Here is an 18,124-nt window from a genome sequence, read left to right on the forward strand (position 1 = left end):
GAGTTTTCATGTTCCCCCCATGCCTCCACGGTTTTCTTCTGGCACTCTGGTTTCCTCCCAAAAGACGTGCACGTTAGATGAATTGGCTTGTCTAAATTGTCCCAGTATGAGTGAGTGTGGATGTGTGTGTGAGTGCACCCTGTGATGGAACGGTATCCTGTCCAGGGTTGGTTCCTGCCTTGCGCCCTGAATTGCCGAGACAGGCTGTGGCTACCTAAACCCTAGACTGGAATAAGTGGGTTGGAAAAAAATGATCTTACTTGTTTATACTAATCTTTCTTAAATGTATGTATAGCTCACATTTATTTCAATGTTTAATATTAGAAGTGTTTGGGGGTCTTTATTTAGAAGTTTGGTGATGTTACTGTGACTAGAAATATGCCATAGAAACTTAACTCTTGTTTATATCACTTAAAATTGGTTTTGTTATATGTCATTTCACTTAAAGTCCCAGTTTGCAAATACCTACTGACAAATTAAGTGGGGTCTTACTGTACTACTATCAAGCACAAAGATATGTGGTAATTTGCCCAAAAGTATAAAGCTATTAAGTGGCAGAAATGGAATTCAAAAACCTCTGACAACTTCAACAGAGAGAGCCTCACTCTTAACCATAACCCTTCCAATTAGCACCAGTGAAAACAGGAATTAGATTTTACAGATAAGCAGATATATCACACAGGCAGTCAACGTTATAATCATTCCTAAAAATAATCATGGCTATGCATGCAGATTTAACAGTAACAAACTTTTAGAAAACTTGGAAAACATCAAAATATAACACATTAGGACTGTTAAACTTTGAGACTTCCAATTCAAGATGGAAGACTGGGCAAACATATGTACCTTTTCTCCCACTCCTGGTATTCAAGTAATAACACAAATTTGTTTTGTTTTTATGCAAACTCAGATATCAAATCATAAATATATGAGAGAAAAAGCATTCCTTCATCAAATTAGAAATTCTGACACCTGGAAAATATAAAATAAATGAGATCAGATTATGCAAATGTGAGCAAAAGGATACTGCAATCAAGATAATAGTTTGAATCTTTCCAAGAAAGTCAAAGAGAGGCTCTAAACTTAAAATATAAAGAGCAGAAAGTGGGAGTGGGATAACATCGAGGATATAGATCGGTAATTAAAGAACTGCATTCGCATTCCATTCCAAATAACTTAGTCAACTAGGCCTCTCCCCTGTCCCTGATTAAAGAGAAAGGGCAGAAAGCAATAGCTGTCAGCCTCAGGATTAAACTCAGCTACTAGTCTAAAGTGTTCTTCAAGCTATAGGTTTGAAATAATTTTGGTGGGTTGCAATTAGCAATTTTCAATGATCTAGAATGAACAGAACAGAAAATAAAAAGTGAGGATATGTACTGTTTCATGGAACTTTTGCTCAATTATATATTTATAAAGTCATATGTGTGTGTACTACATTGCAATGTAATGCATTTTATACTTTGGGTCATAGTTTTTAAAGTTAGAAAGCTACTGTTCTAAATAAAGTGTGCAGATCTGTGGAGGGCTCCTAGGGTGGGTGTTGAGGCCTGAAAGTAAAGCAGAGCAGCACTTGAGACACTAAAGCATTCCACTTCCCAGATAAACCATAATTAGTTTGCCAATTGTGGGTACTTAACAGCCTGCCTCCTCCTCAACCATACACCTTAGAGCATCATTTTCCCACCTTTCTTTCCATTATCGACCTCCCCCAAAAAGCATTTTAAAACATTTTCTCCCTAAACCACCCCCACCATGAAATTTCAGTACCACCAATATACTGTGTATTTGTACACTATATGTATTTCTGTGGCTTATACATAAAAAAGGGCAACTTTTTTTTTTTTTACCACCCTAACCAATTTTTACCTTTCAGAATGCATGCCTCAGAGTAAATAAAGAAGCCTTACCACATGCCACAGTCCAGGGAGAAATCTATGAATGAAACAAACCTACAGTAGTGAACCTTACTCCAATTGCCTAAACTGACCAATTCTTTTTTTAACTGCCCAACTTAATCTTTTTTTCATGAATATAAATAAAAAAACCAAGAATTATCAAATCTGAGTTAAAACAAAAAATGAAAAAACAAAGAAAAAAAATAACCAAAGAGAAAGCAGAGATGCAAGCCCAGAGCGTAAAGCTGCCAACCACAGAGGATTATTTCCAGGCCCTGAAATCTACTCACATTCCCTTGTAAGAAGGATCACTCAGTTATGTTATACACCTGAAACTGATATAATATTGTATGTCAACTATAATTAATAAAAATAAGTCAATAAATTGAAGGAGAAAAAATCTGTGTTCCCTCAGCTGCTTTCTAAAACTTTTTGGAATGTGAGATTCTTTTTTTCCTTCTATTTTCTCCCTTTCTGAACCAAAATATCTATAATTAGCATCCTAACGCTGTCCCACCATAGTATTTTTGGAATAAATAACTTGTTTCTTTAGTTTCACAGGTCTACAGATAGAAAGCTTCACCCATACTTGATTTAGATAATTTCAATATGAGATTTGGGACTTGAGTTGATAAGATTTTGAACTATGAATTGATACTGTAATAGAATGTGACCTTTTGGGGACCTTGGGATAGAGTGGATGTATTTTGTATATGAGATGGATATGAACCATAGAAGCCAGAAGGAGGACTGTGGTAGACCAGATTTTGGTCCCCCATGATCTTCACTCCCTGCTGTTATTCCTAATAGTGTATGTCTCACTATTAGGAACTTTAAAATAGGGAGATTATCATAGATTATACACATGAGCACAAATGTAATCACATGGGCCCTTAAAAGTGAAAGAGGAAGACAGAAGATCAAGGATCAGAAGAAGAGACAGGAGAGTTTTGAAGCATGAGAGGAACCTGACCCTCCATTGCTGTTCTAAGATGATTCGTACCATAAACTAAAGAATATGAGTGGCCTCTAAAGAATATAAGTGGCCTCTAGAAGCTAAGAATGACTCACCTCCCAAGTCAATGGCCAGCAAGGAAATGGGACCTCAGTCCTACAAACACTTGGAAATCAATTCTGCCAATAATATGAATGATCAAGAAAACAATTTCTCTCCTAAAGCTCCAGAAAGGAACTAACAGATTTTGGCCTTTTGAGACTACACACACACATGGATATGTGTCAGGTTTCCTCAGAAGGAGACCCAAGATTAAACTAGAAATATAATAAATTCATTGTGGAAAATACCTATGAAGAATGAAGAGAGGAGCAGGAGTTGAGTAAGCAGAGAAAGCCTTCAGGTTTCAATGCAGGTCTGATGACTGAGAGCCTCAAACCAGTGTAGCTCTAGCTGCCCACCTAACAGGGAGCTCAGGTACAAAGATTGCCCTTACAGAAGTCCCATGTTGGGAAGAAATGACTAGACTCTACTATCCTGCTGTGCTCAGTTACTAGCAGGGAGCTGCTCAGCAAGAAAGTGGCCAAGGCCTCAACTGCTAGAGCGAATCTCAAAGGCTTTGTAGCTGGAGGATGTCAGCTAACATTCCTCAAGGCAGGTTTCTTTTAAGGAAGATCCAAGCAAAACACCTACAGGGCTGTCACAGACACCATATAAGGGAATACTCTGCAGTCATTAAAAATGTTAGCAGTAATTTTCAACTACGCTTCTCATAGAAAGCCCTACAGTTCTCCAGAGGTACCTCTCCAAAGCAGACTGATCAGGCTATTGAAGAAAGCCAAACAATGAGGCTTTGTATTTCCATCCACCTTCAACCAGAACAGCTCCATTTTTATGTTTTATATACACCATTTCTCCTTAAGAGCTCTTTGAAATAAAGACTGCACTGCTAAAAAAAATAAATAAATAAAAAATCAAAAATCAAAAATTATCTGTCACAAAAAGTAACTTTTAATTGGAAAAAGTAACAAATGTGATTTAGAATTAATTTTTCTATTTCTGTGTAAGCCTGAGCCTGCAACACAAAAAAAGATTAAAAGGATAAACATCAGAATGTTGTAACAGTGGTTATCTACTGGGTGGTGAGATTAAAATTTTTTTTTTTTTTTGCGTGTACTTTCTATACTTTTTACAATTCATATTACAAAATTTTAGTAATAAGGAAAAGTAAACTCTTAAAATTTTATGTTTAAAAAATGCTCTAAACTGAAAAACTGACTCTTCTCACAATTTCAGAGCTATATTACTACAGAAAATTATTTGGCCTCTTATTAACTAATAAAAAAATCACATTCGCAAATTATAACATTTACTTCAAAAAGTGCTGTGCTTATTAAGGCACAATTATATGCATTTTATTTTTCTATGTAACATCTTTACATTTGACTAAAGAAATAATAACACTTAATAGCACACAACTAAAATATATCACATAATTTTCAGGAAATGTTCAATGATTTCAATACATAAATGTCAGAAACCAGTCAAATAATTCACTAATCATTTCCAAATTACAAAATCATTCGAAAAACACATAATTGCATATTACTTAGTTTTCCCTGCCCAGTAGCCAAGAAAGCTTCTAGTATTCCCATATAATAACTGCAGAATTTGATGTACGAGGCCAAGGTCACTAAGCAAGTAAGTGGCAATGCCAGGGAAAAACATTGATTCATAATTAAGTGATTTTTAGACTATAATAGTAAGGCTCCTGAAGAATTCAGACCTTCCACCAGGACTCTATTTTAACTAAGTACACAGTACATTTATTTTCAAGAGCCAAAAATCTCAATTTTTTCTTAACAACTTGTATTTTCAAAGAAAAGTCGTGTATCTGAATACACACTGGGATAAACGTTAACTGACATCACCAGTTATGGATGATTTTCCAACTCTTGGAGAATTTTGTTTGTTTTTATTTTGCATCTATAAAGACTAGGCCACAGACAACACACAAACAACGAGGCTCTTAATATTTTCATGTGATTTTTTCCTCTTTAAAATAAATTACAAAAAGAAAAATAAAAACAGTGTATATACCATACAGCTCACGTTTTTCCTCTTCCAGATGCTTTATGTACACACGATAGGTACTATCTCACACTTTATTTGTTCTCAATACAGCCTAACTTCACGAATGTGGCTAGATAGGAAATAAAGGATAAAAGCTAATGTCTGGACCCAACACATCTGTAGATAAGTCCTTTGATAGCATTAAAGAAAATATAAAGATAAACAGAAAGACTGGAAAAACAGAAGGGCTCTTCAAAAAGGATTTTAATGAGAAACCAATATATTGAAATGATTAATAGATATCATTGAACTCAGTGATATAAGTGCAGAACCAGAAAGAGAAAAGAATAAATTAATATTCTCATCTTCGGTGACTTAGAACCTAAGTTCTAAGGAGCTGCTCAAATACAAGCTAATTCACGTAATCCATTCACCAATAAAGCACATTTCTACAGTTCCGCTCAAACATTTCTCTATTACTGTTTACCAAAGCAAGGATTCTCTTGACCTGTAGCTGTCATTCTAGCCAACACACATGTGCCTAACTAGACTAACAGAAATATCATGAGAATTCAGATTAGCCCACAAAAATGAAACCTACAAACTGAAAATTCTTGCTCCTGCTAAATGCGTCGATTAAGATAAAAACAGTATTTTTAATGGATGTGCAGTATATAAACTGACGTGTGTTTCAACACAACAGAAGACCTTTATTTGGGGAGTGGGGGTTAAAATGTAAATAAGGATACATTCATAGTGAAAGTAAGACTTCTACAATCCCTGACCCAGAGGCAACTGGACCTACTGTGACCAATTTTGCCTCTTTCCAGATGTAGTACACGCTTAAACAAGCATGTATGTATACATGCGATGTATATTTTTGAAACACTGCAATTTAGAGAAAGAAAATGTTTTAGTATTTGGTATTGACATCTAAACATTTCCCTTAAAAGTTTACCACGAAACAGAAATTTACAAAACATTGTCAGCAAGATGTAAAAATCAACAACTGGAGAACCTGGATGGAAATAGGTAAGCAGTTAAATATACTAACCACTCCACTCTACACCTGATCGATCGATCGATCGATCAATCGATCTCTCTCTCTCTCTCTCTCTCTCTCACACACACACACACACACACTCTCTCTCTCTCTCTCTCTCTCTCTCAAAAGAAGATACAAAGAGAATTAGTATAGCAGGTAAACTTCAGATTTTGAAATACAAAATTGTTGCTACACAAAGGCTACAGTAAAGAGGCTACCTAAACTGGTAATTCAGATGGGGAAAAAACAGACTATGCAGAGCATACCACCATAAAGTATTCAGTTCTCATAAACTGTAATTGAACACTAAATGTTTGGTTAATTTATGCTTAAAACATTTTTTGGACAAACAGTTTATAGGTGATGTATATTTTATATTGCATCACTTCAGGGGGAATTATAAAGTCAGGTTTTTTTCCCACCATTAATAATAACGAATCTGATCATAGTTAATAAGGTATGGTAATATTTGCCCAATCTTTCCCTTTGCAATTTGTGGAGTGATATTGTTACCCAGAATAGCTTTCATGTAATGGTGTTAGACTACATTGATGATCCTTACTGAAATCAATTATTTTAGCATTTCAAAATAGCAGTTTTCTAATTCTTTTATTTTTCCACATTAATTTACTGGCATTTTTCTATTAAAAAGCAACTTTTGCCTCTACAAACAGTGATGAACTACAGCTCTTCCTTAAAATGCAGGGAAAATGCTTAATTAACAATTTATGCAAAATAAGGAGTTTCTGTTACATACATTTTTATGGTAGCAAATCAGTTTCTTTTTTTCTAATGAGTTTTTTTTTTCCAATAACAGTTGGCATACAACAATATATTGGTTTCAGTTGCACAGCATAGTGATTAGAGATCTATATAACTCACGAAGTGGTGGTCACCTCACTAAATCTAGTACCCCTCTTCCTCCTTACATATTTTTACAACATTGTTCACTATTTTCCATATGCTACACTTTATATCTCCATATCTAGTTTCGATCTATCCATTCATACTTCTTAATCCCTTTGCCTTTTTTCACCATCCCTCCCTAACCCCCCTCCCATCTAGTAGCCCTTATAATATTCTGTATCTATGAGTTTGTTTCCATTGTTGTTGTTGCTTATTGTTCTTTAGATTCCACATGTATGTGAAATCATGTGGTATTTGTCTTTATCTGACTTACTTCATTCAGCGCAATACTCTCTAGGTCTACGTTCTTTAGATTCCACATGTATGTAAAATCATGTGGTATTTGTCTTTATCTGACTTACTTCATTCAGCGCAATAGGAAAAGGCAAGTTCTTTTCTTATACCCTTCCTTTTAGTCTGTGTCCTTTACTCTGAAATGAGTCTCTTGTAAGCAGCATATGTAGGGGTCTTGTTTTCTTATTCATTTAGCCACTCTATCATTTGGTTGGAGCACTTAATTCTCTTCCACCTGAGGTACTTGTTGATAGATATGTAGTTATTACCAGTCGTTATTCATGTTTTTGACACATGCTTTTTCTTCTTAAAGAAGTCCCTCCAACATTTCCTGTAATACTGGCTTGGTGCTGATAAATTCCTTTAGCTTATTTTTGTCTGTGAAGACCTTTATCTGTCCTTCACCTCTATATGATAGCTTTGCTGGATAAAGTATTCTTGGTTGTAGACCCTGAGTTTCCATCATGTTGAATATTCTGTGCCAAATCCTTCTGTCCTGCAAAGTTTCTTCTGAGAAATCAGCTGCCAGTCTTATGGGTATCCTTGTAGATAACTATTGCTTTTCTCTTGCTGCTTTTAAGGTTCTCTCTTTGTATTTAATATTTAGCATTTTAATTATGATGTGTCTTGGTGTGGGCCTCTTTGAGTTCATTTTTTGGGGGACTCTCTGAGCTTCCTGGGGTTGTATGTCTATTTCCTTCACCAGGTTACAGACGTTTTCCATAATCATTTCTTCAAATATATTTTCAACTTCTTGTTCTCCATCTTCAGGTACCTCTACAACACAAATGCTCTTACCTTTAATTTTGTCTCATGGGCTCCTTAAATTATTATTATATTCTTGGTTACTTTTTCTTTGCCATTCTGATTAGTTATCTTTGGCTTTCCCATCCTCTATTATCAGTGATTTGATCCTCTTCTTCACCCACTCTGTTGATTTCCTCTAATACACTCTTCACTTACGATAATGTATTCATTTCTCACTGGTTCCCTTTTATAATTTCTATTTCCATTTTTGTGTTCTTTATCGCTTTATTAAAGTTCTCACTGAGTTCATCTACACTTTCCTTAATTTCATTGAGCATCTTTATTACCAGTGTTTTGAACTCTGCATCTGGTAGATTGCTTGACTCCATTTTTCCTGGATCTCTGTTCTGTTCTCTCATATGGTTTCTGCCTCTTTGACTTCCCATTTTGGCTACCTTTCTGTGTCTGTTTCTATGTACTACGCAAAGCTCCTAAGTCTCCCAGTCTTATTAACATGACTTTGTGTAGTAGGTGTCCAGAGGCACAGCCCTGAGAGGGGTTCAGCTGTAGGCCAAGTTAAGCCCCAGCCTGTGCCCTTTCAGGTCTCCTGTTAAGATTCAGCAAGCAATCCACAGAAGCTGTGCTTATAGTTGCCTCAAGACGCCAAGCCAGAAACTGAGATCAGTTGCCACCAAAGTGAGTCTTGACGCTGCTCAGCAAGTGGCACAAGACTCACAAAGACACAACTGGATGTGGTTTGGGTAGGGCTGCAAGTTGGGGGAGGCGAAGTTTCAAGGAATCCTTCAGGCAGAGCGACCTCTGTTATCCAGTTTGATGATATCTCTGCTATGGCAGCCCTGAGTCTCACACACTGGGAGGGGAACCATGGATACCGCCAGCATTTCTGCCTGGGAGAAAGCCTTGCCACTGGCCCTCACTTCAACAACTTGGTGTCCTCCTCTACATCCCTGGTGGCCCCCAAGCAGCCAAACTGGTGCTCAAAGCGAGCAAGTCCATCACCACTTAAGACTAGTCGCAGACATGGCTCCTTTAAGAGAAATGTCTACACCTGCTGGCTACAGCTACAGTAGCTTCTGTCCCACTTAGTCGCTTGGGACCAGGCAGCCTCACGTCTTCAGCCCTTCCTACCTCCAATCATTGCAGGGTGATTTCTTATTTCTTTCCTTAGTTGTAGGGCTTCTGTTCATCTAGACCCCAGATGACTCTGCTTGCTGTTTGCTCCACGTTTCCGTCATAACCTTGATGTGGTGGCAAGAGGGGATGAACAAAGTTGCTATTATCTACACCATTTTGCACAATTTCTCTTTTTCTTTTTCAAGTATTCTTGTGGAGTCATGGTCTTTACATTTTCTATAATTGATTACAGTTATTTTTTTATGTTAAAACTGTTCCAATTTTAGCCAGTGGGTTTGTTCATGCACAGAGACAAGAAAATTAAAGACCAAGAGGCTATCATCTAATGGACAAATTTTGAAATGAAAAGTTTTTCCCCTTTCTTCTTAGATATTAGTTATAACAGATTAAAATATTGAGGTCTTAATATTCTAGCCTATACATACAACATATAATTGGGCTGTTGGTCTCAATTATGTTAGTTTTATAAATTCTACATCAAGCAGTCATTTCTGATGACCTAAACTCATCTGTTTAACCTTTAACTCCTTTTAGATCTTGCCACTCTTGTGTTCTACTTGTATTATAATTAGTACTCCTCTTTTCTTCCCAAAAATAAGAAATGAAATTTCTATTTTTCCTGGGTTCAGTACATATTCAACTTTATCATGGGTGAAGTTTTTTTAAGGTACAAACTACTTATAACTAAAAACTGTCAGCAAACAATCATTTAATGTTTTTAGTTCATAAGAAATACAAAAGACAGAAGAACAAGAAAAAGAACACTTCTGAAACAATTGAGGGAAAAAACAAATTGGGACATTTAAAAATAAGGTGTCTTGTCTATTTTAAAAGAAAGTATTTTAGAGAAAAGAGAGGGAGTTATTCTAGATTTTAAAAAGACAATGGGCCTTAATGTCATCAATTACACATGGAGGGAGAGGGGGAACACTAAAAAAGAATTCTGGTATCAATTAGGTAAATCTGAGTATGAACTAAATATTAATTTACAGTAAAAAACTACTGTTGTTTTTCTTAGATATAAAAACAGTAAAGTAGTCATATAGAGAACTGACGTTTTCAGGCAATGTAGAACGACATCATGGAAATAAAAACTTACATCCACACAAAGAATTCTACACAAAGGTTCAAAAAGAGATTTATTCATAATAGCCTCAAATCGGTAACAATCTAATTGTCCAACAAAAGATGAAAGGATAAACAGATTATTTATATTCATACAACGAAGTGCTATGTACCAATAAAAAAGAATAAACAATACATGCAATAACATGCATGATTCTTAAAAAACTTTGCCTTGCCAAAAGGAACTAGAAACAAAACAGTACACATTGTATGGGTTTTATCAGTATGAAATTCTATTTTAAAATTCTGTCACATGTGGTGACAGAAAGCAGAACTATGGTTACTTAAGAATGGTGGTGAGGTAACTGACAGGAAAGTGACATGAGGGAACTTTCTGGAGTGCTATAACTGTTTTTCATCTTGACTGTCATGGTGGGGGTTACAAAAATGTACATCTACCATAACTAAAACCATACATTTAAAATTCACACGCTGTATTCATAAATACCATTCCTCAATAAACACAACTTTAAGAAACAAATGTCAAGAAAATCCCATTCACAATTACATCAAAAAAATATAATACCTAGGAATACATTTAACCAAGGAGGTGAAAGATCTGCACACTGTAAACTGTAAGACACTGATGAAACTGAAGACATGAGTGAACAGAAAGATTTTCCGTGAGCAATCCGTGCTCATGGATTAGAAGAATTAATAATTGCATTTGTCACAGAAATAGAACAAAGAATCCTAAAATTTGTATGGGACAAGACACTGAATATCCAAAACAACCTTGAGAAAGAAGAATAAAGCTGGAGGCATCATGCTTCCTTATTTCAAACTATATTACAAAACTATAGTAAACAAAACAGTATAGTACTAGACTGAAAACACAAGCGAATCAATGGAACAGAATAGAGAGCTCAGAAATAAAGCCACAAATATATGGTCAATCAATTTATGACAAAGGAGCTAAGAATATAAACAAGGAAAGAACAATCTCTTCAATAAATGGTGTTGGGAACACTGGAGAGCCACATGCAAAAGGATAAAACCGGACCCACTATCTTACAGCATATACAAACACTAACTCGAAATGAATGAAAAATTTCAATGTAAGACCTGAAACCATAAAATCCCTAGAAGAAAACATAGGTGGTGAGCTCCTTGACTTTGGTACTAGGTGACAATTTTTTTGGACTGACACCAAAAGGAAATATAAATAAGCGGGACTACATAAAACTAAAAAACTTCTGCACAACAAAGGAAACTATAAACAAAATGTAAAGGCAACCTACTGCATGGGAGAAAATACTTGCAAAGTATGTATCTCATAAGAGATTAATATACAAACTATATTTAAAAAGTCATATAACTCAATAGCAAAAAACATTTTTTTAATTCAAAAATGGACAGAGGATCTAAACAGACATTTTCCCAAGAAAATATGCAGATCGCCAACAAGTACATGAAAAGATGCTTGACATCACTAATTGTAAGGGAAGTGCAAGTCAAAACCACAATGAAATATCACCTCACAACTGTTAAAAGCAAGAGATAAGTGTTGGTGAAAATGTGGAAAAATGGGAACGCTTGTGTACTGTTGGTAGGAATGAAATTTGGAGTAACCACTATGGAAAACAATATGGTGGCTCCTCAAAAAATGTAAAATAGAACTACCATATGATCTAGCAATTCTACTTCTGGGTATTTATCTAAAGGAACAAAAACACTATCTCAAAGAGATATCTGCACTCTCATGTTCATTGCAGCACTATTTACAATAGCGAAAACACAGAAGTAACTTGAGTGTCCATCGACAGAATAATGGATAAACACCACACACACACACACACACACACACACACACACACACACACACACACACACAGAAATATTATTCGGCCATAAAAATGAAGGAAAGCTTGCCATTTGTGACAACAAATGAAAATTTAGGGCACTATGCTAAATAAGTCAGAGAAAGACAAATACTGTATTTGCTCACTTACATGTGGAATCTAATAAAACAAAAACAAACAAACAAAACAAAACAAAAAATTACTGAACTCATAAATACAGAGAACAAATTGGTGGCTGCCAGAGGCAGGGGAGTCAGGGTGAGCAAAATGAATGAAGGTAGTCAAAAGGTATTAACTTCCAGTTATAAAATAAGTAAGTCCTGGAGATGTAATGTACACCACAGTGACTGCGGTTAATAATACTGTATTGTATGTCTGAAAGTTGCTGAGAGTATGTCTTAAAAGTTCTCAACACAAGAAAAAAGTTGTAACTATGTGCTGTGATGGGTGTTAATGAGACTTACTGTGGTATTCATTGTGCAATACATATAAATATAGAATCATTATGCTGTACACCTGAAACTAATACATAGTCATGTGTCACTTAATGATATGGATACGTCCAAAGAATTCCATAATTAGGTGATTTAGTCAATGTGCAACCATCGGAGTATGCTTACATATACTTAGATGGTATAGCTTATTGCTCCGCTCCCAGGCTACAAACCTGTACAGCATGTTACTGTACCAAACACAAGACTAAAATCAAGCATAAGAGAAAATGATGCAATCAAGAGACATGGTAAACATGAGATGTATGAGGCTGCTGCCAGCATAACATGACATACTGTTTTGCAGCAAACTTTTTTTATAAATGGAAAGAATAATGATAAAAGTACAGTACAGCAAATACATAAACCAATAATAATCCTTATTTTCAAGTATTATGTACTGCACATAATTTACGTGCTATACTTTTCTACAATTGGCAGCACAGTAGGTTTATTTACACAAGCATCACCACAAACATGTGAGTAATATGTTGCACTCCTTTACTAGGCAATAGGAAATTTTCAGCTCCATTACAGTCATATGGGACTATGTTATCTGTTGTTGACCAAAACATCATTCTGTACTGCATGACTGTATTGTTATATATCAATTATACCACAATGAAATAAGGGCCCAAGTAAAAATAAATAAATAAAAAAGTTATCTTCATGTGGTAATTGATATTTCCACAGATGTACACTTAAAATCAAAATTTAATTAAACACTTTAAATATGTACACTTTATTGTATGTCAATTCTAATTCCATAAAGCTGTTATAAACAAAACTAAATGGAGTCTTGAATAATTAGTTCCCTCTACCCATAAATAAACAAAATGCTCCAGACAACCCCTGAAAATGTAGAGAACTGTATGCCCTAATGTTATAAGACACACCAAAAACACAACTCAAAACTAAAAATATAGAAAGAGCCATAAAAATTAAAAGTTTTGAACCTGGAAAAAAATAAAAACATTTACAGCACAGATATTAATGCATTACTGTTTTAACATTCAGTGAGCTCTTACAATTTGAAAAAGACAAGCAACCCAAATAGAATCTGGGCAAAAGATATCAAAAGAACAATTCACAAAGGAGCAAAACCAAATGTCCAAAAACATAAGAAAAGATGCCTATAACTCATTAGTACTGGGAAATTCAAATTAAAAGTAACAATGAGATATACCATTATACATATTAGGCTGGCAAATGTTTAAAAAGCTGTAGTCCAACTCCTGGCAGCATTGCAGGAGAGAGTATTCTCACACATTGCTAGTGGAAAATTTCTGTGGAAAGCAATTTGGCAATATCTACTGAAACAAAAAATATAAAAACCCTTCAACCCAGCAATTCAACTTCTGAAAATCTATCCTATAGAAATAAAAGCATCTGAAAGTAAGGACATATATTCAAAGAAGCAACATTGATTAAAATGGCAAAGAACTAAAAACAATATTCCTAGAAATATGAGAATGGTTTAAAAAAACATATAACACGATGAAGCATTCTTAATGGAGTCATGGAAATAATGGATTACAGTTATACCTTAGATGGGGGGATTTCTGAGGTATTATTAGTGAAAAGAGAAAGCTGCAGAAAAGTATATATAATGATCTTGTTTTCTAAAACTCATCACACATCTATATATGTAATTGGGAATACAACTATCTATATAAGATTACATAAACAGAGAGATAAGTATGGCACAATATATAATATAATGCTATTTACACAGATTTAGGATAGGGTGGGGATAATTCTAATACAGTGAGAAGGAAAAGTTTAGAGCCAAGCCAAAAAGAATGGCAAAGGGGGATAAATTCTCCTTTATGACTTTATAAGCTAATTTTTTTTAATTTTAGACAGATATGCCAAGATATAAATTCTGTCCAATATGAAGATGAAACAATTATATATAATAAAGAAAACTAAACTAAGCACTGTTGTAACACCAAAAAAAAATTGTGGTAAACAATACATAAATATGCTATATAAATATGAGATATTAATTGAATTATACTTAGGAAAAGAAAGTCATTTAAACTGGTGATACCGCTTTGACTAAAATTACATTAATCTGAAAACTGTAGTTCAGAATCAAGTTCCTTATGCCTTAGTGGCAAAATATGCATCTTTTATACTGGAACTGAAAACTATCAAACTTATCAATTTAATTATACAACTTAAATGAACAGCTTTCATGAATGAAATTAAGCTCTTTAGTTATAAGTCTGCCTGTGGCCTTAGGGGAACCATATACCCCCTTATCTTAGGCATAATCTAAACAAGGCCTGAGCTCATAAATAAGAAATGAAATACGAACTCTTCATCTACAAATGAACATAGCCCCTGCCATTTACTAACGATGTTATTATACAAACAAAAACAACTTTTATTTTAAAAGATATTTCAAGACTCAACACTAGCAAATTTAACTCAATAGATTATTAAGAGAATTATACACCATAGCCAAATAGGATTTATTCCTAGAAAGTAAGGATGAATCAATACATGAAAATCAATAAAGGGAATATGCCAGACTTAACAAAATGAGGGGCAAAAACTACATGATCATCGCAATTGATACAGAATGGCATTTACCAAAATTCAACACTTTTTCATGATTTATCTTAACATAATAAAGGCCATATATAAAAAATCCAAAGCTTATATCAACTCAATAGTGAGAGGCTGAAAGCTTTTCTCTAAAATCTGAGAAAAGTTGATGTAGATGACATATTATATGTAAAAAATACTAAAGATTTCACACAATAACTTTTAGCACTAAAAATAAAAACTTAGCAAAGTTGCATAATACAAAAGCAACATCAAAATCAGTTGTTTCTATACACTGCATATGAACAATTTGAAAATAGTTAAAAAAGCAATTCCCCTTATATCAGTAAAAAAGAATACAAAAGAAAAGAAAATATAAAAGAGGCAAAAGACTTATACACTAAAAAACTACAAAATATTGCTGAAAGAAATTAAAGACATGAATGATGCAGCAATTCCACTTCTGAATATATCCCCAAAAGTGAAAGCAGAGTATCAAAGAGATATCTACGTTCTAAGTGGCATTATTCACAACAGCAAAATGTGGAAGCAATCCAAGTATCCAACAATGTATGAATGGACAAAAATGTGATATATATACATATATATAATGCAATTTATTCACAGCTTTAAAAAGGAAGGAAATTCTGACATATGCTGAAGAATCTTGAAGACATGTGCTAGGTAAAATAACCGAGCTCAAAAAGTCAAATTTTATATAATTCCACTTAAATGAGTTACCTAAACTAGTCAAATTCATGGAGACAGAAAGTAAAATTGTGGCTACCAAGAGCTGAGGGGAGGTAAAAATAGGGAGTTATTTAATGGGTATAGAGTTTCAGTTTTGGAAGATGAAAAGAAATCTGACTGGTTGTACAACAATGTGAAAGCACTAAACACTACTGAAATGTATGCTTAAAAAATAAAAATGGTAAATTTTATGTTATATGTATTTTAACACAATTTTTAAAAACCCTACAACTAACCTCATACATAATGAGAAACTAAAGCTCTCCTGTTAAGATCAGGAGCAAGGCAAAGATGTCTCCTCTCATCCCTCTTTTTCTACACTGTACCAGAAGTCCTGGTTCATGCAATAAAGAAAATAAAAGCTATATGTATTGGGAAGGATAGAACAAAACTGTCTTTATTCACAAATGACATGATTGTTTATGTAGAAAATCTGAAATGAGACCAAAAAAACCTTTTAAACTAATAATTTTAGCAAGGTTGAAGTACATAAGGTTAACAGACAAAAGTCGATCTCTTTCCTACATACAGCAATGAATGAGGAGAATTTGAAATTAAAAACAATACCATTTATATTAGCATCAAAAAATGAAATACTTAGAAATAAGTCTAAGAAAACAACAGACAAACCCATATGAGGAAAACCACAAAACTCTGATGAAAGAAATCCGAAAGAACTAAATAAATGGAGAACTATTTCATGTTCACAGATAGGAAGCCTCAATACTGTCAAAATGTCAGTTCTTCCCAACTCAATCTTTAGATGCAACACAATTTCAATCAAAATTCCAGCAAGTTGTTCTTTGTGTATCACAAGCCAGTTCTAAAGCTTATATGAGAGGCAAAGGACCCAGAACAGCCAACACAATATTAAAAAAGAAGAGCAAAAGTAAGGAGACTGACACTATCCAACTTTAAGACTTACTACAAATCTATAATAATCAAGACAGTGATATTGGTAAAAGAATAGACAATTAGATTAACAAGAGTACAGGGAGCCCAGAAATAGACTCACACAAATATAGTCAACTATACTGCTGATTTTGACAAAAGAGCAGAAGTGATATACAATGAAGAAAAGATGCTAGAACAAATGAACATCCACATGCAAAAAAAATAATAATCTAGGCACAGATTTTACACTTTCAGAAAAATTAACTCAAAATAGATCACAAACCCAAATGTAAAATGCATAAGTGTAAAACTCTTAGAAGGTAACACGAGGAAATTTAGATGACCTTGTGTTTGGAGATGACCTTTTAGATACAATACCAAATGCACAACCCATGAAAGAAAAAAATTGATAAGTTGGACTCTGTTAAATTAAAAACTCCTCTGCAAAAGACACAGATTGGAAGAAAATAATTGCGAATAATATATCTGATAAAGGACTCATCTAAAATATATAACCTCTTAAAACTCAACAGTAAATAAAAAGAAACCAAATTTTTAAAGGGCAAAGGATATAAAGATCTGAATAGATACCTTGCCAAAGAAGATACACGGATGGCATATAAGCATATGTAAAGATACTTATATATAAAACAACAAAATGCCATTTATATATCTGTCAGAAGGGCCAAAATCTGGAAAACTGACAATATCAAATGCTGGAGAGGATGTAGAGCACCAGAAACTGTCTTACATTGCTGGCTAGAATGCGAAATAGTACAGCCATTTGCTAGACAGTTTGGCAGTTTCTTACAAAACTAAACATATTCTTTACCATATAATACAGCAATTACATGCCTTGAAAATTATCCAAATAAAATGAAAACTTATGTCCACATAAACACCTACATGAGGATGTTTATAGCAGCTTTATTCATAACTACTAAAACTTGGAAGCAACCAAGATGTCCTTCAGCAGGTGAATGGATAAACTGGTATTATTCAGCAATAAAAATAAATGAGGTATCAAGCCAGGAAAAGACATGGAGTAAGGTTAAATGCACATTACTAAGTGAAAACAAAACAACCTGAAAACACTATATACTGTATGATTCCAATTATGTAGCATTCTGGACAAGGCAAAATTATGGAGGACTATAAAAAGATCAGTTGTTGCCAGGGGTTAAGGGAGTGAGAGAGATGAATAAGTAAAGCTCAGATTTTTAGGGCAGTGAAATTATTCCATATGTTACTATAATGTTGGATACATGTCATTAGACTTTTGTCAAAACTCATAAAATGTACAAGAATGAACCTCAATGTAAACTATGGACTTTGGGTGATAATGACATGTCAATGTAGATTCACTGATTATAACCAATGAACCACTCTGTTGGGAGGTTCATTGGTTATAATCAATAACTGCACTTCCAGCTCCA

The 18,124-nt window shown here is 34.2% G+C and overlaps 1 protein-coding gene across 3 annotated transcripts in view; it reads right to left on the reverse strand.

Annotated features, from left to right (window-relative positions):
* STAG1 (STAG1 cohesin complex component) overlaps positions 1 to 18,124 on the reverse strand; it is a 326,589-nt gene that overhangs the window by 261,861 nt on the left and 46,604 nt on the right. The window lies entirely within an intron of this gene.

Source organism: Pteropus medius, unplaced genomic scaffold, assembly GCF_902729225.1.
Source record: "Pteropus medius unplaced genomic scaffold, Ma_sr-lr_union100, whole genome shotgun sequence".
Lineage (NCBI taxonomy): Eukaryota > Metazoa > Chordata > Mammalia > Chiroptera > Pteropodidae > Pteropus > Pteropus medius.